Raw genomic sequence first — 26,719 nt, forward strand, 5'->3', positions numbered from 1 at the left:
TTCAAATTAATTGCCCCCTGCTCCCTTCATGCTGAAGTTTCTGTCATCCCATCCTGTCCTGCATTGGTTAACATAAAGAAATGGAATTTGTTCTACAGCCTAAAGACTATGAACATTATTATGCTTCTCTAAGTTATTTCACAAGATGAGCAAGAATTACGTGATTGAACAATACCATAGAGGTCAGAGCCAAAACTTGCTTAATCATTACCAGGAGCAAATCAGAAATTATCTGGAAATCTGTGATAAGTAAGAGATGCATTTTTTGATATTCCAAAGGATAGATAGAAATTCTCTAAATTTATTTCAGATACTTTTCCTTACATAAAAAAAGTGAATGTGGAATTACTTTTAACTATAGTACACGTATGTTTCATCTGAAAGATGTTAAAAAAAATTCATTTTTACTATGATAAAGATGTCCAATTCTTAGATTCATCTCCATTAGTCTCTCTTGGGGAAAGTCACACCTCCTTGAAGGGGTAGCTCTCTGTGCAATATATTTCTGCCCACCTCCAAAGAGACTACTGTCTACTTGTCATAATAGCTAATGAACCCATAGGTGGACTCTAACTTGAAAGGGTCCATTATGTTCCCTTTCCAAGGAATTGAGGTCTGGAAACCCTAAGAGTAAATATATCAAATGACGGTGGCCTCTTGAACTGAGAAGTCATGGGAAGTCAGTGTGTGACTAGAAACCAAGGCATACTAAATCCTTGAGCAAGTCCCAGAAAGCAGAGAGTATGGGAAAAAAGAAATGAGAAAATGGAAAAGAGTAAATGAAAGAGTGTAAATTCACTTTGATTAAATGGTAGAGCACTAGTCTTAAGTTCTACTTTCCATTCCCAGAGGGCTTGTGACACTTGATTGTCCATTCAACCAAAAACTCAAAAATCAAGTTGCTTCCAACTCATAGTGACTCTATTAGGACAAAGTAAAACTGTCCCATAGGATTTCCAAAGCTATAAATCTTTACAGAAGCAAACTGCTTCATCTTTCTCTCACAAAGCATCTGGTGGGTTCGAACTGCAGTACTTCTGTTTAGCAGCCCAATGCTTTAACTATTATGCCACCAGAGCTGCTGATTGTCCACAGTCTTGCCTATTGTAGCCTTTAAATAATCAACATCTCCACTTGTGTCTGTTTGAATGTGCTCAGTTCTTTGCAACTGAAATCTTCAAGAGATCTCATGCTTCTGTCCAGGCTTAAATGTTCATCTTATATTCAGTGAAAATAATTAATTAATTAATTAAAGGCTTGAGAAGTCAAAGTTGCAAAGATCTGAATTAATAGCTGGAAAAGAGATACGGAAAGCAAAGCTGAAAAAGAAAACAAATTTAAATAAAAATATATGTGTATATATACATAGATAAACACATACATGTATATGTATGTATGCATAGATTATAGATAGAGAAAGGATAAACAGAGAGATAGCTGTGATCCATTCAACTCTGACTTATGGCTACCTTATATACAACAGAACAAAACATTGTCTGGTTCAGCAACATCCTCATGATAGTGTGGTTGAGTCCATAGTCACAGCTATTGTGCCAATAATTGAGTGTCTCCCTTTCCCTCTCTGGCTCTCTAATTCACCAAACGTGATGTCTTCCTCCAGTGATTGATCCACCTTGATGACATGTCAAAAGTAAGTTCAATAATATTCTGTTCTGATTCATCAGGCTTTTGTTGGCTATTTTTTGGAAGTAGATCCTCTATCTTATTCCAGAGCTTCAACAAAACATGTTCACCACTAGTGATCTAGTTGATAGTTGAACTACTGGTGACATAGCTTCCGGTATTATAGCAACACACAAGCTACCACAGTATGACAAAATAACAGATGAGTGGTGGATGTATATGTATGCACACATATATATGTTGTATGTATGGGTATAATACAAATATATACACAGAAATACATAGGTTCTGTATAATGCACCATATTTCACATATACTTATTTAATTCTATAATTTTAATTTCCATCTGTGGTGATCCTGGAAATAGGGCCACATGTGAGCCAAACAGAATGTTAATAGGGATACTACAATTACTATTATACTCACTCCTCACTTACTGACAGGGTTAGGTTCCAAAGAACAGGTCATTATGTGAAAATTGGCATTATGAGAAAACGGAAGATGTTCATATCAGAACACAAAATGGAAGATGACTATGTTGTTGTTGTTGTTGTTATGTGCCGTCGAGTCAGCCCTGACTCATAGCGACCCCTCCTTGGGTTTCCGAGGCAGTATCACTACGGAAGTAGGATTGCCCAACCTTCCCTTGCCAAATTACATCATTACATACCTGCCAAACCATTGAGAATCATGGCCTAGCCAAGTTGACACATGACCTTAGCCAACACATCCAGCATTACTCTTGCCTAGTACTATGGCATGAGTTACTGTCAGATGTACATCAACAATGCAAAAAATTATTGGATAGTAGATATCTTACTAGGAGCTCTAGTGGCATAGTGCCTAAGTCATTTGACTGCTAACCAGAAGCCTGGCAGTTCAAACCCACCAGCCACTCTTCAGAAGGAAGACTGGTCGATCTGCTTCCATAGAGATACCATCTCAGAAAACCAAAGAGGGGTCACTATGAATTGGAATTGACTCGACAACAGTGAGTTTGTTTTTCATGTTTTGAGATATTTTACTATTGTAAATGCAATACACCAGTTACAAGATAGTCGATAAGTGAGAAGATGTACTATTAATATTGCTATTTATATTACTATTGTGAAGATTCTGTCCCTTCTCATAAGACTCCACAGTTTTTTTTCAGTGTTTTTATATCTAGCTGCACATCTGATTTCCTTGGAAAACCCATGAAGTTGCTATGAAAAATATTTTTATTCCTTTTAGACTGGTGAGGAAACTGAGCTTTCACACAGGCAAATGTCCTTAAGATCAATTGTGTCCTTTACATTTTATCAAAGAAATATGATAATAATAATAATTAATTAATATAAATTCTATAATAATAATAATATAGTTTTATTATAATAATTAATGTTGTGTTGTTGTTGTTATGTGCCGTTGATTCAGACTTGACTCATAGCGACCCCTCCTTGGGTTTCCAAGGCAGTATCAGTACAGAAGGATATTGCCCAACCTTCCTTCCAATGAGTGGTTGCTGGGTTTGAACCAACAACCTTCTGGTTAACAGTCAAGTGTGTTAGGCACTACACTACCAGAGCTCCTTTAATTAATATATCGGTAATTAATATAATAATAAATAATAACATCAGCAACTCTTTAGCTGATGTTAACTCTCAATTGAAAAATAAGCGGCCATTTAAGATGCAGCTAATTGTCTCCTATCGTCAGAAATGAAGAAGAGTGAAGAAAACCAAGGGCATTTGGAAACAATCAGTCCTAGAATAAGATGGACCTCAAGACCAGAAGAACTAGTTGGTGCCTGGCTACCAATGCCAGTCACTCAGGAAGGGATCAAAACTGGAGATCCTGGATAGAGTGGGAGGAAAAAGTTGGAACAAAATCCAAAAACACAATAATGACAAGAATTACTGGTCAGATGGAATCTGGTGGGACCCTCATGACTATAGCCCTGGGATAAACATTGGGCCAGTATAAAACTCACTCCCGGGGGCTGACTCTCAGCCCAACAGTAAATTAGACTTACATGCAGAACACTCAACCCAGGGTGATGTACCCACCTACTCTACAGAGATAAATCCCTTTGAGCAATCAGCCATGGGGTACCAGAGGGGCAACAGTCACAGGGAGGAAAAGCTGGACCAACAGGAGTGCATAACTAAGAAGTGCACAAGGGAGGGGGGGCAGTTACTGGGAAGGGAGAGGAGGAGAGTGGGTTGGGGCTGGGGATGTAATTGGGGAGTGAAACCAAATGTACATGAAATGTTGAATGTAAATGTAAAAATTCTGCTCTGTAAATTTGTACCTAAATCACAATAAAGAAATAAAAATATTGAATTTATGTTGAAACTCCACTGTTATTGATCCAAATATGCTCAGATAAAAATATATAAAAGGAAACAGTGAAATCTATTCACGTAAAATTCAAAACCCAGTTTCTAATGCAGTGCAGTTAGGTATAATAACCCATGTGGCAGCTATAATTTATTTCATCAATGATTATTTACTACATACCTGCTATATGGCCATCACTGTGTTAAGCACAAGGAAAGATAAGACTGCTTTAAAAGAGATTTCTATGAGTCAAAAACAAATGAAAATCATATTTTAGACGTAAGGGATAGCAGTTCTATAAAGAAAAGTATTGATATAGACTATGAAAATATGCTGCAAAAGACTTCTTTAAAGTGTTGAACTGCAAAAGAAAGACTAAGATGTGTATAACCCAAGCCATGGTATTTTCAATCACCTCATATGCATGTGAAAGCTAGACAATGAATAAGGAAGACCAAGAAGAGAATTCCTTTAAATTGTGGTGTTGGCAAAGAATATTGAAAATATTCAATTTTTAGACTGCCAGAAGAATGAACAAATCTATCCTGTAAGAAGTGCAGTTGGAATGCTCCTTAGAAGTGAGAATGGCCCAACTTCATCTCACCTACTTCGATCATGTGGTCAGGAGGCATACCATTCTTGGTAAAGTGAAGAGTAAAAGGAATAATGGAAGACAATCAATGAGATAGTTTGACACAGTGGCTGCAACTATGAGCTCAAGTGTAGCAAGAATTGTGAGGATGCTTCAGGACAGGTCAGTGTTTTGTTCTACTGTATGTAGAGTTACAGTGAGTCAGAATTGACTCAATGGCACCTAACAATAATAACAACATAAAAAATAAACAAGAAAGACTATAATAAAGATACGGAGTGACATATACTTTGAAGGGATGGGGTATGTCTATTATACCATGGTCATACATGCTCTCTGAATGACTACACTTATCCAATCCTTATTATTATAGATATTCTGTTCCCAGATTAATATAGTGTTGTAAACATATTTTTCTTTTTTAACATTTTATTGATTGAGAAATTATTTCTAGAAAAATGTCCAGTGAAATTTGAGTATGTGGGTTTCTTGACATTGTTATATATTATGCTATTTAAAAAAAAAAAAAAAAAAAGAGTCAAACACTGAAAGTATCTGCTTGCAAATCTAGTGTTATAGAGAGTTGAAGTATGAGCAGGAAACACCACTGCAAATGCCCCTTTCACTCCAACTGAGTGGAAACCAAAGACTTCAGGGATAGAGCTTATGATGTAGCATTATGGGGGCTATTTGGAAGATAACAGAACAAGGGGCATTTTAGTGCTTAATGTGGCAAGATTAAGAATGCTAATGTGATATTTCTCATTTCTCAATGTATCATGAAAAGTCCTACAGCCTGACTACAACTGCTGCCCGAGGCAGGCTGTGAGAGAGACATCTCATCAGGCTAAAACCTTTCTATTGAGGTCACCATGTAAACAGTTAATGAAGCAGAAACTCTCTGGGGATTCACTGGCTGAGCACATTTAGATGAGTTCTATAGAAATGTTCAATTGGCAGTAGGAGAATTACTTCAATGATGCTTTAACGGAAACTATGGACATTCAACCCTCCCTACATTCAATGGAGTGTTCATAATTAATTTCTTATTTTCTGAGCACATGTAACAGTTTGACTATAACTTTTTATTATGAGCATTAAAAGTTAAGTCAGAGGTCACATAGCATATTAACTGCTCAGAATGGTTGAATGAAAGAGATTTGAGTTGCAAACCTCTTTTAGATTGGCTCATCAGAGTTTCAGGAAAGGGAGCCACAATTAACCCTGCCATAACATTTAATGAACAATCATTGGTGTTGAATCTCTGCGATAGCAACCATCATCTTCTATTCAAGGAATGTGCATTGTATGTTTGCACCATCAGGAGCACGTGTACTTAACTAAGTATAATCAAGCTTAGGTGGTGCAGTGCATGAGTGCTTGCCTGCTAACCTCAAAGCCACTGGTTCAAACCCACTAGTCAGGGAGAAAGATGTGGTGCCCTTCTTCCATAAAGATTACAGCTTTGGAAACCCTATGAGGTGGTTCTACCCTGTCCTACAGGGTCACTATGAGTCAGAATTGACTCCATGGTAATGGATAACTATAATTAAATTATATTTATGGTTAGGAATTCCTTATTTTGTGCTCAATGTGTGCCATGTGGAGCACCTGGGTGGTACAAATGGCTGCTAAAGAAAAGTCTGGTGACCTAATTCTGAAAAAGCAGACATTGAAAACCCTAGGGAGCACAGTTTATTCTGACACACATAGGGTCACTATGAATCAGAAATGACTTAACAATTAGTTATCTTCCAAATTCTTTTCAAATATTAACTCATCTTAGTAAAATTGGCTTATTACATATTTTGCAATCCATTGTCACAGGTATATTTTCATTATCAAGACACTCTTATGTTTTCCTTGAACATTACAACACCACCAGATGGAGGAATAGACAGACAAGCAACACAGACCCTCTTCAACAAATAAAAGGAAAGCCAATTGACAGAGATAAAGAAGATAATCCTAGAACCCTGAGCTTTGAAAGGAACTATACAGAAGTGGATTAGGCACCAAGTAGTGGAAAAACCTGAATGAAAACAGGACCTAAGAACAGGCTCCATTTGCCAGAGTCAACAAGGACATACGAGAGGCTGACAAAAGAAAGGAGACAGGTGGTGAGTGTATTAGTGCTGTCAACTAGTGAATAGAGGAGCACAGCACAGTACCCTGACTGTATAGATAACATACAAACAAAACAAAGAAAATGAAATTTCTGGGTATGTCACTCCAAAATATAATCACCAATTAAATATAAACACAAAAGTATCACAATGCCTCAGAGACAACAGAGCATCACAGTCCACATAAAGAAGCAAGATAAATCTGGAGAAACAAGGGACCAGGACACAGACCCAAAACACATCCCTGAGGAAGATGTAGCATTGAAACTTCCTGATAAGGAATTCAAAATAATTTAGGTTATCTTCAAAGGATTGAGAGATAGACCAGGGAAAACACAGATAAAACCCTAGAAGAATTTTGGAAGGAAATACAAGAACAAAATGACAAAATAAATGCAAAATTAGAAATTATTCTAAATCTACAGATAGAAATCCAGAAGATTAATACTAAATTGTCAGAAATTGATAACACATTAAAAGGGCAAAGGAGTCAAATTGATGCAATGGAAGACAGAATTAATGAGATTGAAGACATATACCTGAATACTTCTCTGGAAAGGGATTAATCAGAAAAAATGTCAAAACAACAAAAAAGAAAGCCTACGGTTCATGTGGGATACCATCAAAATGAATAACCTACATGTCATTGGAATTGCAGAACAGGAAGAGAAAAATGAAACCACTGAGAAAATTGTCCAAGATTTTTTGGAGAAGAACTTCCCTGATATGATGAAAGATGAGAATATATCCATTCAGGAAATCCAACGAACCTCAAACAGGATAGACTCCGAAAGAAAAACACCAAGACATATCATCATCAAACTCACCAAAACCAAAGACAAAGAAAGAATCACGAGAGCAGCATGGGTAAAACGAAAAGTTACCCTCAAGGGCAACTAATAAGACTAAGCTCAGATTTCTTGACAAAAACCATGCAGGCAAGAAGACAGTGGGATGGTATATATAAAACACTGAAAGAGAAAAAATTCCAACCAAGAATTATGTACCCAGCAAAATTGTCCCTCAAATATGATGGTAAAATAAGGACATTTCCAGATAAACAGAAATTAAGGAAATTTGTTAAAACCAGACGATCCTTACAAGAGATGCTAAAGGGAGCCCTTTGGACAGAGAAGCAACAACAGCCAACAACTGACCATTAACACACATGATGATATAACCCAGAAACCAACCCAGCTATGGAAGTATCCAAAGTAAATAAGCCTACAAGATTGTAAACAGGGAACCAGAGACACCAACTGACAAATGAGGACAACTACAATCCAAAAAGAGGGAAAAAAGTCTGTGTTGTTATAGAACTTCTAGGTGGTAGGTGTTCTGGTTATCTAGTGTCACTTTGTCAAGAAATATATCACAAATGGGATGGCTTAAACAAACAGGAGTTTATTCTTACAATTTGAAGGCTTTAAGTCCAAGTTCAAAGTGCCAGGCTCTAGGGGCTGGGTGAAAGCCCCTCAACCTTGGGGTCCAGCTTTGCCTCCTGCTCCCAGCCCACTGGAGCTAGAGGCATTTCTTCACTCAGACAGCTGCTGGCTGCTGAGGCTGAGAAACCCCAAGGTTGACAAGTAAAAAGGCAGAGTCCCGATGTTACCAAACCACATGGCAAGCCACTAACTTAAGTCCATTGTAAGTCCCAAGGTCAGGAGAGCATAGCAGGCTGCTCAACAAAGACATGGCTACATGCAGGGTCAAGTGTGCCATGGGCTAGAGACCATTCCCAAGGCTTCTCCTTAAATACAAGAAGCAGACCACATACCCAGCTGCTTGTGGTAGATCCCACCATGGAGCTGATTGCCAGCTTCATCATGGGGAATAACTACCACCAGCTGCTCAGCCACTCAATCAGGCCCAGCCAAATTGACACACAAACATAACTAACACAGCAGAGAAGTCAAAACTACAAGATAGAATGGACTGTTCTAAACTTGGGAAGAAAACTATAAATCACAGGGTAACCTCAAAGAAAAATGATAAACTTTCACATCAAAATAAAAAAGAGGACCAGCACAAATATTCAGCAAATAGCAATGAAGGAAGTGATAACATGATTCATAAACAAAATGAGCTCAGTATAGAAAATTATATGGAACAAAGAAATCGATACAATGAAAAAGCACATGACAAAAATGACAGCAACAAATTCATATTTGCTGATAATTGCATATCAGGCAAGAGACTTACCTCTAAGGTTGATGGAAAACTCCAGTGCCCATCAACTCCAACATTAACACCAAAGGAATTAACAATCCAATTGAAAAATGGGCAGAAGACATGAATAGACACTTCACCAAGGAGGATATTCAGGTGGTCAGCTAATACATGAAAAGATGCTCATAATCATTGGCCATCAGAGATATGTAAATCAAAACAAATCAAAACAGGTCACCTTAGGGCTCAAAGTGATAGCATTATTTCTTTAACACTTTAAAGAGGTCTTTTGAAGCAGATTTTCCAAATGCAATATGTTGTTTCATTTCTTGACTTCTGCTTCCATGGGTATTGATTATGGATCCCCAAAAATGAAATCCTTGACATTTTTAATCTTTTCTCCACTTATTATAATGTTGTTTATTGATGCAGTTTGAAGAATGGGGTTTTCTTTATGTTGAGGTGCAATCCATACTGAAGCCTTGAACCTTCAAAATAAGTACTTCAAGTCCTCTTTGCTTTCAGCAAGCAAGATTGTGTTATCTGAATATTGTATATTATTAATAAGCTTTCCTCCAATCCTGATGTCAAATTCTTCTTCATATAGTCTAGCTTCTCAGATTATTTGCTGAGCATACAGATTGATTAAGTATGGTGAAAGAACTCAACCCTGACATTCATTTTTACTGATTTTTAAATTATGCAGTATAGTCTTGTTCTGTTCAAATGACTGCCTCTTAGTCTATGGACAGATTGCTCATTAGCACAGCTAAGTTTTCTGGAATTCCTATTCTTCACAATTTTATCCACAATCTGGCAAGATCCACACAGCCTTTGTGTAGTCAATACGATACAGGTAATCATCTGCCTGCTATAAGACTCGTCTGACATCAGCAATGATTTCCTTGTTCCATGTCTTCATCTGAATCCAATTTGAATTTCTCATAATTCCTTGTTTTTATACTACTGCAACAGTTTTGTAAATTATTTTCATCATATGACATTAATGATATAGTTCAATAATGCTCCCATTCTATTGCTTCACCTTTCTTTGGAATGGGTACAAATATGGATCTCTTCCAGTTAGTTGTTCAAGTAGCTATCTTCCAAATTTCTTGCCATAGATGAATGAGTGATTCCAGCCTTGCAACTGCTTATTGAAACATCTCAATTGGTATTTCAACAATTCATGGAGTCTTGTTTTTCATCAATGCTTTCAGTGCAGCTTAGAAGTTTTCCTTCAATAGTATCAGTTTTTGATCAAATGCTACCTCCTAAAATTGTTGAATGTCAACCAATTCTTTTTGGTACACTGACTCTGTATTTATTTCATATTCTTCTGATGTTTCCTGCATTATTCACTATTTTACCTATAGAAGCCTTCAATATTGCAACTCACATCTTGAATATTTTTTTCAACTCTTCAAGCTTGAGAAATTCCCAGTGTGCTCTTCCTTTTTGGTTTTCTAAGTCCAGTTTTTTTTTTTTTTTTTTTAATTAACATTTTATTATAATACTTTACTTTGTCTTCTTGAGCTGCCCTTTGAAATCTTCTGTTCAGCTCTTCTACTCAATTATTTCTTCTATTTACTTTAGCAGAAGGCTGGCGGTTCAAACCCACCAGCCTTCCTGGTAAGGAAAGATGGGGCAATTGACTTCTGTAGTGATACTGCCTTGGAAACCCAAGGAGGGGTCACTGTAAGTTGGGTCTGACTCAACAGCACATAACAACAAAAACTCTACATTTAATAACAATTTTCAAAATCTCTTCTAACATCCGTTTTGGTCTTTTCTTTCTTCATTGTCTGTTTAACCATCTTTTGCTTTCTCCATGTATGATGTTCTTGATGTCATCTGCAAACTTTTCCAGTCTTTTGTCATTGGTGTTGAATGTATCAAATCTATTCTTAAAATGGTCTCTAAATTCAGAAGGAATATAATCAAGATCTTATTCTGGCTATTGTAGACCTGTTTTAATTTTCTTTAAATTATAATTAAAGTAATTTAAATAATTTAATTTTAATTTTCTTTAAATTCTTTTTGAATTAGAAATATTCTCTTAAAATAACAGCTTTCTCTATCTTCATCTTTTCTCTCTCTCTCTCTCTTTTTCTCTCCTATATGAAGCCTGTACTTCCTATTGTCATGACATTTTTCTGTTAAATTTCTTCTTACTTTTCTTAGTTGAGTAGCCTTATTTTGGCTTCATTGGCTCCCCATAACTACTAATTATATAAAAGGCACTGATCACACTTCAAGTTGGAAGTATCATAGAATCTCATCTTAACTGTCACTGGGTTTAGTTTTTGAAATCATAACTTTAATGGGAATTTGAATATGTAGACAAAGTGATCACAAATCTAACCAATGACTATAATTATAACTACTATACTATACTACTATTTCTATCCCACCACTACCACCACCACCACCACCATCACCACTCTGGTGGCATAGGGCCTAAGGCATTTGACTATTAACCATAAGGTTGGTGGTTCAAACCCACCAGCCCCTCTGTGGAAGGAAAATTGGGCAATCTACTTCTGCAGAGATTTACCACCTCAGAAACCCAAAGAGGGTCACTATGAGTCAGAATTGACTCAATAGCAGTGTGTATATTTTTAATCTATACTAAAAGTTTTATATAGGTTATCTTATTTAATTCTCAAAATAACCACATGAGGTATATATTATTATATACATTTTCCATGAGAGAAAAAAAGAGTTTTAAGAAAGTTTTAAAATTATAAATAACTTTTCCCAAGTCAGAAATATAGTCATGGTGAAACAAGGATTTCACACCAAGCTCTTGCTGTACTATATAACCTTACAAAGTGGTCCAAAATTCAAAGAGTCTACAAATGAAGCTGTAATTATGAGCAAGGCAGAAAAGGCAAGAATAAACGTTGTTAACATTTATTAAGCTATTTCTTCAGAGATGAGATTTTCTTAACACTTTTATAAGTTGTTTTAAAATTAAATGTCAGTTCTGGCAATTAGATAACATATAGATTTAGATATATCTAAGAAAACTCAGTAAGTAAAAGACATAGAGATACATATAACATATAATAGTGTGCACTGACTCATATTCACCAAGAAATCCTTTACTTGGTATTATGAGTTGTGAAAAGGATGATTTTAAATTAAAATTCTTCTGATTTACAGGTTACTAACAAATTTAAAAAGTTGTTGATGAAAAAATAAAGAAAATATACCAGTTGATGTCCAGTGATTCTGACTTACGGCAATCACACGTGTGTCAGAATAGAGCTGTGCTCCACAGAGTTATCAATATCTAATTATTGAGAAGTAGGTCATCAGGCTTTTCTTATGAGGTGCCTCTGGATGGTCTTGACCCTCCAACTTTCGGGTTAGCAGCCATGTACATTAACTGCAGCACTTAAGGACTCCAAAGTGTAGGGGATAAAGAAAAACTTAAACCTGTAGTTCATCATTAAATAATCAGACTGTCTATACATTCTAAGAAACCTATAAATTATAACTTTTCATAAGGTCCTAAAACATAGCAGTCTAAGACACTACTTTTGAGAAGTATATAACTTAAAACATGACACACACAGACACACATCCACACACACACACTACAGACATCTTAAAGACATTCCCAAAGCAGTTTAAGTTATTAGGACTACTGGCGAAGAGAAAACAAACATTTATTTAACATAGTGTTTGTCATTTTTTTGTTTTCTTAATTATCACCTTCATTAGGTGCCTTTAAAAAAAAATGTTCCTTTTTCCCCCACAACATTTTAATATCACAAATACACTGTATATCTTTGTTGGTACAGCTGCGTTTGGGAGAATGACATAATTATATCTTAAAATTTATTTTTCATTCACCCCCGAAAAACCAATTTCATCTCCTTGTAAGGACATATCACTTCCCATTAAAACAGAGCTTTAGCATTACAAAAATATGTTCTTGTATTTAATATAATTAAGCTCTGCTTCATAATTACATAATTCTATTTCATCACAGAGAACATTTTCATATTTTTGTGACATTGGTTGAGTTTCTTTATTTATACATTTCATGTCCTTTATTTAAAATTCTTCTACCTGGTAACAATTGATACCAGTAAGTGCACATTAAATCAAAGGCTGAAAGTTCAAGTAATGTAAACCTATTAAAAATTCTCTTCAATATCTTCAGAGTCGAGTTGGGTGTAGTATCAATTTTTTAAAACACCAGAAATTACCATTTTCTCCTACTGAGGAGGACTCACAATTTGAAAAACTAGTAAAAAATGTTGATTGCATTTATCTGATTACAATTTGTATCAATCCAGCAGTATAATAAACATCAAAGTAACCGCCATATAATGGCAAAAACAAAGCATAAAATCCAAACTCGATATCCTGTAAATGTGTCCTGACTGGAGCCCTGGAGATTGTCTCCAGACTTGTAACACAATCAGGTCTGGGAAAATACCATGAAAATGTTTTCTTTCAATCACTTGTAATTGGTATTCTTAAAGTGAAGGGAGGAAAATAAAGGGAACGGGATCTTTCGATTTGCTGCTTTTGTTTGGAATTGCTCCAAATCACAAGTAACTACAGGGCAAATTGACATCTTCTAGGTTGTGTTGTAACATTTCCCTCCTCCATTTCTTTCCAAGGATTGTAAACAAACAGATCTGATTCAAGGCATTCAAAAGTTGGTCTTAGACCAAACTTTTTATCCTGGTATGGGAAGCTATCCATAATTTGGTTTTACCTTTATATTTTGCAAACATATTTCTCTTTCTTCGCCACTGTAAATCTTTACCATGGAGCTATTTTCTCCAGTTTCCTTTCTGAATGAGCCATGCTAATTCTCACCTTGGCAAACTGAACTCCTCATCCATGGTGTGTTTTATCATTCTTTCCCTCTCTGTCTATCACAGGCTTACTCAACTATCAGGATACTGTATTAAGTTTTATTAGTAAGGGTTCTCAACAGAAACAGAACTTGTAACACACACACACACACACATACATATAAAAACATGTATATATATATCATAGGAGCTCTGGTAGCATAGTACCTAAGGCACTTGACTGCTAACCAGAAGGCTGGCGGTTCAAACCCACCAGCCACTCCTCGAAAGGAAGATGGGGCAATCTACTTCCATAGTGATACTGCCTTGGAAACCCAAGGAGGGGTCACTATGAGTTGGATCTGACTCGATGGCACATAACAACAACAACATACACATACACATCTGTATACTATACTGTCAAGTGTGACTCATAGTGATCCCATATGATAGAATAGAACTGCCCCACATGTTTTCCTTGGTTATAATCTTTATAGAAACAGATCACCAGTCTTTCTCCTACTGGGTTCCTTAGAATTGTTAATCTTCTGGTTAGCAGCTGAGTGCTTAACCAGTGTGCCACCATATAAATACACACATACATGCACTCAAACATACATAAATATAGAAATATATATCAATAACAACAACATAGGCTAGCAACTAGACTAGTGTTTGGCCAAGCAATGGGAACCATAGCCTAGCCAAGGTGACATATAAAGTTAACAGCACATAAGCGATTCTCAAAAATCTTGCAGTGAACCATTGCTTCTCTATCTGATAGTGCTCATTTGATCTCAGTTGCTTCATATATCATGCTATTGATGTGGCAGATATTCATTCAATCAGCAAATGATTAGTAGAGTACCTACTATGTGACACACACTATTCTAGGCATTAGTAATGAATCAATAAAGCAGAGACCAAATAGAAAAAAGTATCCCTACCCTTGATGTACATATACACTAAAAAAAAAAAAAAAAAAAACCACTTCTACTGAGTCAATTCCAACCCAGGGTAGAAATATGCCCCCATAGGGTTTCCAAAGCTGTTATCTTAATGGAAACAGACTGCCATATCTTTCTCCCAAATTGTGGCTGTGGGGTTTAAACCATCGACCTTCTGGTTAGTAGCCAACATTTTAACCACTGTACTGATATGGCTCCTATAAAATATAAGCTAGCAGTGGGAGGGGGAGGATGAAGAAGACAAATACAATATATAAAAGAGTATGTATGAAATAAAACTAAAATAGGTAAGATGAGTAGTCAGAAAACTTTTTCTATGAAGGGGCAGATAGCATATATTTAGGCTTTGCAGACCACATGATCTCTGTCACAACTATTTATTTTTGCCCATGCAGTGCAAAAGCATGTATAGATATTACGTACACAAAATTGAGCTTATCTGTGTTCCAATAAAACTATGTATAGACACTGAAATTTGAATTTCATAAAACTCTCCCATCTCATGAAATATTTTTCTTTTCATTTTTTCAACCATTTAAAAATGTAAATAATCAGCTCTTGACCCATACAAAAACGAGTGGTAGCCAAGACTTGACCTATGCTAATGGTCACCAACCCTGGGGTTAAATAGTAGCAAGTGCTATGGGAGAAAGCAATCAGAAAAGTGGGCTAGAGAGTGTTGACAGGGTTGAGAGGCTGCATTTACAAAGCATGGCTAGATAAGGGATCACTGAAAAGTGGGGTTTGAATAAAAACCCAAAATAAGAGATGTAAATCTCACTTTACACTAAAGGATTTAAGAAATAAAACCATATATATATATATATTCTAACTTATTTTAACTCAGTAATCACATACTACTCTCATAGGTTTAGGTTTTTCATCTGGAATATTTCTGACAAGTCTATGTATGGAATAATATTTCACACAAAAAATAGTTCTGATTGTAACCATATTTGTGCATTTAAGTTATTATGCTGAGAAAGGCTCTCTAGCTTCACCAGACTGACAAAGGGGTCCATGGGATGAGAGTATGTGAAGCTCTTTAAGGGTCAGAACTTGTTAAGAACTGCATCCCAAGAGACTAGATAAAGGACTAGAATTGGAATCTGAACTTTTGTAGTATCAATTGCCCCTTATTACCTGACTATTATTATCTTTGATATTGCCTACATAAAAGTTCCTTGATATGTACGTAGACAAATATACTCTAGGGACACTCAGCTCCTCACTTCCAGAATTAGTTCAGGGCCTTTCCTATTCACAGACACCAAACCAGCATGCCCTTCCCAAAGCCATATCTCACCTTCCCTCATTGGCTGTAAGCAACGTTTCCATCTGGCTCAATAACATGCTTTCATAATTATTCAAAAATGCCCTTCTCTCGAGTTTTCCCACCACTGACACACATGGTAGTTTGGATTTATAATCCAAACCAAACCAAACCCACTGCCATAGAGTCGTATCCAACTTATAGCGACCCCTCCTTGGGTTTCGGAGGCTATCACTATGGAAATAGTTTGCCCAACCTTCCTTCTGAGGAGTGGCTGGTGGGTTTCAATCACCAGCCTTCTGTTAGCAGTAAAATGCCTTAGGCACTACGCTACCAGAGCTCCTGGACTTACAATAGTCATTAAAAATATAGTAATATTATTTGGTAGCATAATGCCTATGGCACTTGACTGCTAACCAGAAGGATGGTGCTTCAAACCCACCAGCCACTCCTGGGAAGGAAGGTTGGGCAATCTACTTCTGTACTGATCTTGCCACAGAAACCCAAGGAGGGGTCGCTATGAGTTGGTTCCAACTCCAAGACAAATAACAAGAAGCATGTGTTATGTACCACCTCTTGCATTACACTCCCTATTCTCTTACCTAGTGCTCCCAACAACTTGATGTTGCTAGGCTATTATTTTTATTTCCATTTTACAGTTGAGAAAACTGAGGTACAAAAATCTCTGGCTAAAGTGTCCATGCTCTTAATGAATGTTCATATTTGCATTCAAAATACGTATTTACTCAATATCTGTAAGAATTAAAATATAGTTTGCAAAATGAAACCAACCAATCTGTTGGAAGAATAATACATCATGATCAAGGTAGAATCAATTAAAGTAGTTCATAATTTTAGCAAAAGAAAAAAATATGATCACCTCAATTGATGCAGAAAAAAATTGGACACCATTCAACATCAGGAGCTCTGGTAGCATAGTGCCTAAGGCACTTGACTGCTCACCAGAAGGCTGGCGGTTCAAACCCACCAGCCACTCCTCGGAAGAAAGGTTGGGCAATCCTACTTCCGTAGTGATACTGCCTCGGAAACCCAAGGAGGGGTCGCTATGAGTCGGCGCCGACTCGTCGGCAAAACAACAACATTCAACATCCATTCCTGATAAGAAGTTTCTGCAAACTAGTACTACAGAGGAAATTCCTAAACCTGATAAAGGGAATTTATGAGAAACCTACAGTTAATATCATACATAATGAATGCTTTATCCCTAAGATCAGAAAAAAAGATGCTTGCCATTACTACTTTTGCTGGACCTTTACTAAAGGGGCAAATGCTTCCAAATTGTAAGAGGAAGTAAAACTGTCTTTATTCTCTACTGGCATGATCTTCTATATAAAAAATTTAATGGAATCTATAAAAACCTACTAGACTTACTAACAGACTTTAATACTCATAGGTATTTATCCAAGAGAAAAGAAAACAATATCTCTAAAAAAACTTGTGCACGCATCTCCATAACAGCTCTGTTTGTAATACCCAAAAACTAGAAATGACTCAAATGTTCACAGAACAGACAAGTAGAAAAATAAATTGCTGTATATTCATACAATAGAATACTACTCATCAATGAAAAGGAATGAAAAATTGGTTCACACAACACATTAATGAATCTCAAAATAATTATTTTCCATGAAATAAGTCAAGCATAAAAAGAGTACCTACTACATTAGCCAATATACAAAAGCTTTAGAAAATAAAAACTAACCTACAGTGACAGAAAGCATCGTAGTGGTTTGGACAGAGGGGTTGAATGGACAAGAGGGAATGATTACAAAGGTGCATGAAGGCAATTTTGAGATGATGATGTCCATTATTGTGATTGTGGTGATGATTTCATGGATGTAAATGTGTGTGTGTGTGTGTGTGTGTGTTTAGTGATGCAAACTGTTCATGTGCTCAGCTGCTAGCAAAACTTTGGAAATTCAACCACACCTGTTGCTTCCAGACAAACAAAAGATAGGCATGTGAGTTGAACATTTACCTGAGGTTGATACACTCCTTGGAGAGAACAATCATGGGAGAAAGAAGGGCTGTTTAGGCACAGGGAGACAGCTCAGGGGGCAGGAGAACATGGAGGGATGGACTCAGGGAAGAGGTAACTATGGGGAGGAAGAGGGAGGAGAGCTGTTGCATTGGGGTAAATTGTGGTCAATGTCATGAGACAAAGTGTATGTGAACGGCTGTGAGAAAGTGAATTTGCTCTGTAAACTTTCATCCAAATCAGAATTAAAAATTAAAAAAAAAAAAACAACTCTGGAAGTTCAATCCCATCCAGAGACACCTAGGAAGAAAGCCTGGCAATCTCCTGAAAAATCAGTCACTGAAAACCCTATGGAGCAGAGTTCTACTCTGACACACATGTGTCACCATGAGGCAGGGTAAACTTAATGGCAATGGGTTTATTCCTCTCAGTATCAACTAAAATGTAATAAATGTTATTCATAACATCCCATGACTTGCCATACTCTGTATAATATCTAGTCCTTATCTACTACACAGGTAGGAGTTATTATCATTACTTAAAACTGGCTTTAGTACAATTTAGTGTAATGTATAAACTCAAAAGGAATTTCACTGTCATACCCATATGCATATACATACCTTACCACATGCATTACCCCTCTATTCTGATGTCAACAGTGTAATTGCTTAGATAATCAAAAGTGAAATCAAGGATTCACTCTCTGAAGGACTGTTGATTCTAGCTTAAATGAGCAATGACCATTAGGCAAGCCATTACACTAATGTTCAGCATTTGCTTAAAAATTGATGGTAACGTATTTCTAAAGAGTCCTCTTTTCTAGAGACAGAGAATAGGCACTTAATTAGGTACTTTCAGAAGCTGTAATAATCAGGATTCTCAATAAATTCCTGCTCAGGGGACCAAAATGTAACCTGATGGCTGGGAAAAAAAAAAAAAAAAAATTACTGTAACTTCCAGAGTTGCATAGCATACTTCTAGGTATTCATTTCAAAATTCCCTTGTTTATCATGTGTCATTGGCATAATCAAGCAAATTGTGTTCAAAGTATTCAAAGCATAGAGTCCTGTAGTTAAAAAGTTATAGAATTTCATTCTCTCCATCCTTATTTATATTATAATAAAGCAAAACTTAAATTTTCCCTAGTAATCTATTTTAAAGAAGAATGAGCCCAAATTTCATGGTAATTTCCATAATCTTCATTAATCTTACACTTTTTAAAACTGTAAGAGCCTTAGGAATCAATTAGTATAATTTTCCATTTTAAAAAAGAAAAATTGGAACCTGCAGTGATGCACAAAATTGATAGAGTGAGATAAGAGAGTGTACCAACTACAACTCAGAATATTTATTTACTCTTTTTTCCCTTCTGACAATTATGAGCTAAAAAAGAAGACAGATCTTGAGATTTCAGAACAAAATTCCCTGTGTCCATGAGATCTTCAAAATTTTTATTCAAAGAACTGAGCTATCTATTCCATAAATGCAGTGGCTTCAATACCCTCCAATACTACAGGTTTCTCTTATACTTCATTTGTTAAAAATTGTCATGAATATTAAATAATTGACAGCTGCATGCTTTGACCCATGCCTGAAGCAAGCACCAGGTATATGAGGAACCACATAGCTCTACAAAAAATAGATAGACCTCATTACATCCTGAAGAATTAATCTGCAGAAACTGAGATGCCTTCTGGCATTTGTTAACACCAGGCAAAAGTCACTAATTACAGCTCTGCTGCTCATAGCACTGATGTGTTTAGGCCCAGCCTAATGTGCTTTCCCAGACCTGGGATTTTATCAGGAAATGTAAAACCATCAAGGAATTTGACAGGTGTCATTTTACTCAAATGGAGTTGCTTTCAACAAATCTATAAAGGAAATGCTTTTTCCCCACTAAATCAAATTAAACAATAAGAATGCTGTCTTCACCCCTTGTGAGTTGATGAGAAGAAAATGGCTATAAAGAATACCTTAAAAGAATGACAGTTCAGCTGGGCAGGCATTGCTGTCACACCTAAAGTAGTTTGCATTATCATTAATTGATGGACCTTGTAGACAGGCAAGCAATAACATTTAATACAATTCAGAAAATACTAACTGAGCCCTTGTGAAGTGCTGGTCTTTACTTGGGCTTGTGCATTCCAGGTCAAAATCCTCTAATTCTAAGATTCTGAGTTTTACATTTTCATGATTGCCTTCTCATGAAGGGCTAATTTAATACCTATGCAGAAAAGATGGCTAATCAGTAAATATAGTTTGGTGGGAAGTCTGGTGGCCTAGTGCCCAAAGCATTTGACTGTTTACCAGAAGGCTGGAGGTTCAAACCCATCAGCCACTCCTCAGAAGGAAGATTGGACAATCTACTTCCATTGAGATACTGCCTCAGAAATTCAAGGAGATGTCCCTATGAGTCGGGTCCAACTCCATGGCACATAACAACAACAACAACAACGAGATGAAAAGAAAAGTAAATTTACTTAACTTTGTACTTAATAGTGAAAATTAGTAGTTTTCTCATTACATTTAAGAGAAAATTCTCCATTGTACTACAAGTTCTAGCCAACAAATAATATAAGAAAACCAAACTCACTGCCGTCAAGTTGGATCCGACTCATAGTGACCCCTTCTTGGGTTTCTGAGGCAGTATCACTACAGAAATAGATTGCCCAACCTACCTTCCAAGGAGTGGCTGGTGGGTTTGAACCTCCAACCTTCTGGTTAGCAGTCAAATGCCTTAGGAACTACACTACCATCACTCTCACAAATAATATAAGAGAAACAAATAAATATATATGATTTGAAAATACAAGAAATGAAATTGATATTTATTGCATACAATTTAGGAATATATAGACAGAATAGTAGAATTAATAAACAAGTGTATTTCGGAAATGAGATAATTATACAAAAACCCATTTCTTACCATATACCTGAAATAAACACTTAGAATTCCTACATTCAAAATAATATTCATCTCTGATGAATAATGGTATTACCATTATTTGATAAATTTTCTCACTCAAAGTAAAAACTGAAGTGGGCATACTACTTGAGGCATTGTTGATATTATCCATGTTGAGAATTTTCTCTATAGGAATACTTCTCCAATATACATAGCAACACACATAAGCACAGCAAATGTGAGCAGAACTGGGAATAACTAGGGGAATTGAGGTGGCAAAGGTCTATATTTGGCCACCAGAACCCAGTATGGGAATATGAAGACACCTGGCATGTGTGATGTGGAGAAACTAGCAACGGAATGATAAAGGTCCTATATAGAACACAGAGGAGTTAAGTCACAGAGCAGGGAGAGTTTTAAGCTGAAGGCAATGAGAGCAGCATAGAGTTTACCTAGACCAGCACCCAGCAAGGAGATGTGGTTTGTGCTGTGGTTGAATTTCTGTACTAATTTTGCTGTGGGAAAACCAAACATAGTAATGAACGAGGGGTAAAGCAACACCACTGCTAATCAACATTGCACTGGAAGTCCTAGCCAGAACAATTACACAAGAAAAATAAAAATAAAATAAAAACATCAAAATTGAAAAAAAAAAAAAAAAAAGTAAAGCTATCATTTATAATAGCATCTAACAGAATAAAATACCTAGCAATAAATTTAAGTAAGGAAGTGAATAATTTGTACCCTCAAAATTATAAAATATTGCTGTAAGAAATTAAAGACTGAAATAAACAAAAAGTATCCCATGTTCATGAATTTTAAGACTTACTATTGTTAAGATGGCAATATTAGTCAAAGTAATCTATAAAGTCAGTGCAAAATTTTATTTAAAAAATTCCAACAAGATTGTTTTATGGAAATTGAAAAGGTAAACCTCATATTACACATGTAGAATTGCAAGGGATCCTGAATAGCCAAAATACACTGAAGTAGAACAACAAAAGGAAAATTCCCACTTCCCAATTTCAAAATGAGTATAAAACTGAAGTAATCAAAAGAGTGTGGTTTTTATACATATATGTAGAGTGTGATAAGATAATTCACATGGTCAATATATTTTTGCCAAGTCCATTCAACAGGAACTGAATAGTCTCTTCAACAAATGATGCTGGTACAGTTGGATCTTCACATACAAAAGAAAGAAATTGGACACAAATCTCACATCAAATATAAAAATTAACTCAGAATGAATCAATAACCTAAGTATAAGAATTAAAACCATGTGTTAGGCTGGGTCTTCTAGAGAAGTAAAACCAGTAAAGCTTATATAGAGAGAGAGAAATTTATCTTAAGAAAATGGCTCACACGCTTACAGAAGCTGGCAAATCTCAAGTTCCTGGATCAAAGGTCAAACCGGAGGCTTTTCCTGACTCGCACAGCTGCAGGGGCTGACAGGAAGAATACCAACTGTTGACTTCAGTGGATGATGAATCCAAGATCACCAGGCCAAATGATAGATTTTTTGTTCACAGACAACAATAGGATCAAGATCCACAGAAGAGTTTCTCATTTTCCCAAGATGTCCATACATATATTGGAAGTAGGCCACCACCCTAGGGAAACCCCCTTTCAACAGATTGGCTGCTCAAAACATATATATCCAATCTCATCATGGGAATAACAACATCACAACTGCTTAAACCACTCAGAATCATGTTCCAGCCAAATTGACCTACAACCCCAACTATTACAAATCAAAAAATTCTTAGAAGACAACTTAGGGTTAAATTTTTGGGACCTACTTTTTGGCAGTTGTTTCTTAGATTTGACACCAAAATATGAACAACAACTGACAAAATAGATAATTGTTGTTGTTGTCATGAGCTGTTGAGTCAGAATTGACTCATAGCAACCCCTCTTTGGGTTTCCAAGACATTATCACTAAGGAAGTAGATTGCCCAACCTTCCTTCTGAGAAATAGATAATTAGGCTTCGTCAAAACTAAAACTTTTTGTGCAAAGAATTGTATGAAAAAAGTAAAGAGACCACGTACAGAGTGGGATAAAATACTTGGTAACTATATATTTGATAGGGCTTTAATACCTAGAATGTGTAAAGAACTTCTACAACTCAACAACAAAAAGACAACCTAATTGAAAAATAGACAATCTTTTCTCTAGTAGCACAGTGCCTAAGGTATTTGACTGCCAACCAGAAGGTTGGCGGTTCAAGCCCACCAGCCACTCTGTGGAAGCAAGACTGGGCAACCTACTTTCATAAAGATTGATGGCCTCAGAAACCAAAGGGAAATTGCTATGGATCAGAACAGACTCAACTGCAGTGGATTTGTTTTTTAGTTTTTTAAATAAAATATTTCATTAAAAATACAAACATATATATATATATATGTGTATATATATATATATATATATATATATATATATATATATAGTGTGTGTGTGTGTGTATAATTAGATTACAATATAATATCACTGAGCTCTTAGTCACAAATGACACTGCCTACCTGTTGTTAGTTGTTGATGAATTGGTTCTAAATCATAGTGACCCTATGAACCAACACTACCCGATCCTGAACCATTCTCACAATCGTTGCTATACTTTGCCAATTGTTGCAGCCACTGTTTCAATACATCTTGTTAAATGTCTTCCTCTTTTTTTTCGGACCCTCTACTTTACCAAGTATGGTGTCCTTCTGCAGAGACCAGTCCCTCTTGATAACACGCCCAAAGTATGTAAGATGAAGTCTCACCATCTTCCCTTCTACAGAGCCTTCCAGCCATACTTCCAAGGTGGATTTATTTTCATATGTTGTTGTTGTTGTTGTTAAGTGCCATCGAGTCATTCCCAACTCATAGCGACCCCATGCACAGCAGAACGAAACACTGCCTGATCCCGCGCCAGCCCCACAATCCCTGCTATACTTGAGCCCATCATCGCAGCCACCATGACAATTCACCTCGTTGAAGGCCTCCCCCTCTTTCGTCGACCCTCCACCCTACCAAGAATGACATCCTTCTCCAGGGAATGGTCTTCTGACAACATGACCAAAATAGGTGAGAGGAAGTCTGGCCATTCTCGCCTCCAAGGAGCATTCTGGCTGCACTTCCTCCAGGACAGATCTGTTAGTTCTTTTAGAAGTCCATGGTACTTTCAGCATTCTCGCCAGCACCACAACTCAAAAGGATCAACTCTTCTTCGGTCTTCCTTATTCATTGTCCAGCTCTCACATGCGTACGAGGCAATTGGAAATATCATGGCTTGTGTCAGGCACACCTTAGTCCTCAAGGAGATATCCTTGCTCCTCAGCACTTGATACAGTTCCTTTGCAGTTGACTTTCCCAATGCTACATGTCGTCTAATGTCCTGACTGCTGCTTCCATTGACATCAATTGTAGAACCAAGCAACGTGAATTCTTTGACAACCTCAATCTTCTCTCCATTTATTGTGATGCTGCTCATTGGTCCAGTTGTGAGGATTTTTGTTTTCTTTATATTGAGATGTAATCCATACTGCAGACTGTATTCTTCAACCTTCATCAGTAGGTGCCTTAAGTCATCCTCACTTTCAGCAAGCAAAGTTGTATCGTCTGCATATCTCAGGTTTAATGATTCTTCCTACAATCCTGATACCACATTTTTCTTCATATAGCCCAGCTTCTCGGATTATTTGTTCAGCATATAGATTGAATAAGTGTGGAAAAAGGATACAACCCTGATGCACTCCTTGATTTTAAACATTTAATACATTTAATATTTTCATATGGTGGTCCATAATAGATTCAATATTCTTTACCAACACTATAATTCTAAGGCATCAATTATTTTTAGATCTTCTTTATTCATTGTCTTGCTTTTGCATGCCTACAAGGTGATTGACAATATGATAGCTTGGGTCTGATTCCCCTCAGTCCTCAAATTCACATCTTTGCTTTTTAGCACTTGGAAGAGGTCTTCTGCAGCAGATTTTCCCAGTGCAGGTCTTTGACCCAGTTCATTCTGGTTCTACACCTGGTTGAGAATTTGTCTTTCCAAGTCAGATACACTGAATCTAAATGTTCATATTAACAAGATCCCCAGGTAATTCAATGTTGTTTGATATCTTGACTGTTGCTTCCATGAGTGTTGATTTTGGATCCAAGTAAAATGAAATCTTTGACAACTTCAGTCTTTTCTCCATTTATTATGCTACTTATTGGTCCTGTTGTAAGGATTTTTGTTTCATTTATGTTGGGGTATAATCCATACTAAAGGTTGTAGTTTTTTGGGGTTTTTTTTTTATCTTTATTAGTTAGTACTTCAAATTAATTTAACTTTCTGCAAGCAAGGTTGTGTCATTTGCATACTGCAAAGTGTTAATCAGTCTTCCTCCAATACTGATGTCATGTGCTTCTTCATATAGTCCCACTTCTTGGATTACTTGCTCAACATACAGATTGTATAATTATGTCAAATAATGAGCACAATTTAATGTTCTGGAATTCCCGTTTTTTGTGTAGTGAATAAAACACAGATGAACATCTTTCTGGTATTCTCTGTTTCAACTAAGATCCATTTGAAATCAGCAATGATATCCCTAGTTCCACATCCTCTTCTGAATCCAGCTTGAATTTCTGGTAGTTCCCTGCCAATCTATTGCTACAAACTTTTTTAAATTTATCTTCAGCAAAAATACTCTATGTGAGCTCTGGCCCAGACAGTTTCAGTGGAAAATTCTATCAAGAATTCAGAAAAACTGACACCAATTCTACACAAACTATTCCAAAACATAGAAAAGGATGGAATCCTCCTTAATGCATTTTATGAAGCAAGCATAACCTTGGTACTAAAACCCAGTAAAGACCTCACTCAAAAGGAAATCTACAGACCAATATCCCTCATGAATATAGATGCAAAAATCTTCAACTAAATCCTAGCTAATAGACTCCAATAACATATCAAGAAAATCATTCATTATGATCAAGTGGGGTTCATATCAGGTATGCAAGGATGGTTCAACATTAGAAAACAATCAATGCCATCCACCACATAAATAAAACTGAGGAGAAGAACCACATGATCATATCAATTGATGCAGAAAAGGCATTTGATAAAATCCAACACCCATTTCTGATCCAAACTCTCAGCAAAATAGGAATAGAAGGGATATTCCTCAACATAATAAAGGGCATCTATGCAAAACCAACAGCCAACATTATCACAATGGAGAGGGACTGAAACCATTCCCCTTGCGAACAGGAACCAGACAAGGATGCCTTTTATCACCACTTTTGTCCAACATTATATTGGAAGTCCTAGCCAGGGCAATAAAGCAAGAAAGGGAAATCAAAGGCATCCAAATTGGTAAGGAAGAAGTTAAACTATCCCTATTTGCTGATGATCCTATACATAAAAAAACCAAGAGACTCAGTCAAAAATTCAGAGGAACTAATTCAGAGATTTAGCATAGTAGCAAGATACAAGATCAACAAACAAAACTCAGTTGGATTCCTCTACACCAGCAAAGAGATTGCTGGAAAAGAAATAAGGAAATCAATACTATTTACAATGTTGTTGTTGTTGATGTTTGCTGTCAAGTAGAACTCAACTCATAGCGACCCCTCCTTGGGTTTCTAAGGCAGTATCACTACTGAAGTAGATTGCCCAACCTTCCTTCCAAGGAGTGGCACTATTTAAAATAGCTTCCCAAAAAAAAAAATAAAATACTTGGGAATAAGTCTTACCAGGGAAACAAAAGACCTATACAAAGAAAACTATAAAAGACTACTTCAAGAAACCATAAGAGATCTACATAGATGAAAGAACATCCCATGCTCATGGATAGGAAGATTGAACATTGTGAAAATGTCAATTCTACCCAAAGCAATCTATACATTCAAT

Source organism: Orycteropus afer, unplaced genomic scaffold, assembly GCF_000298275.1.
Source record: "Orycteropus afer afer isolate SDZICR_OR568_19922 unplaced genomic scaffold, OryAfe1.0 scaffold00161, whole genome shotgun sequence".
NCBI classification, from domain to species: Eukaryota; Metazoa; Chordata; class Mammalia; order Tubulidentata; family Orycteropodidae; genus Orycteropus; species Orycteropus afer.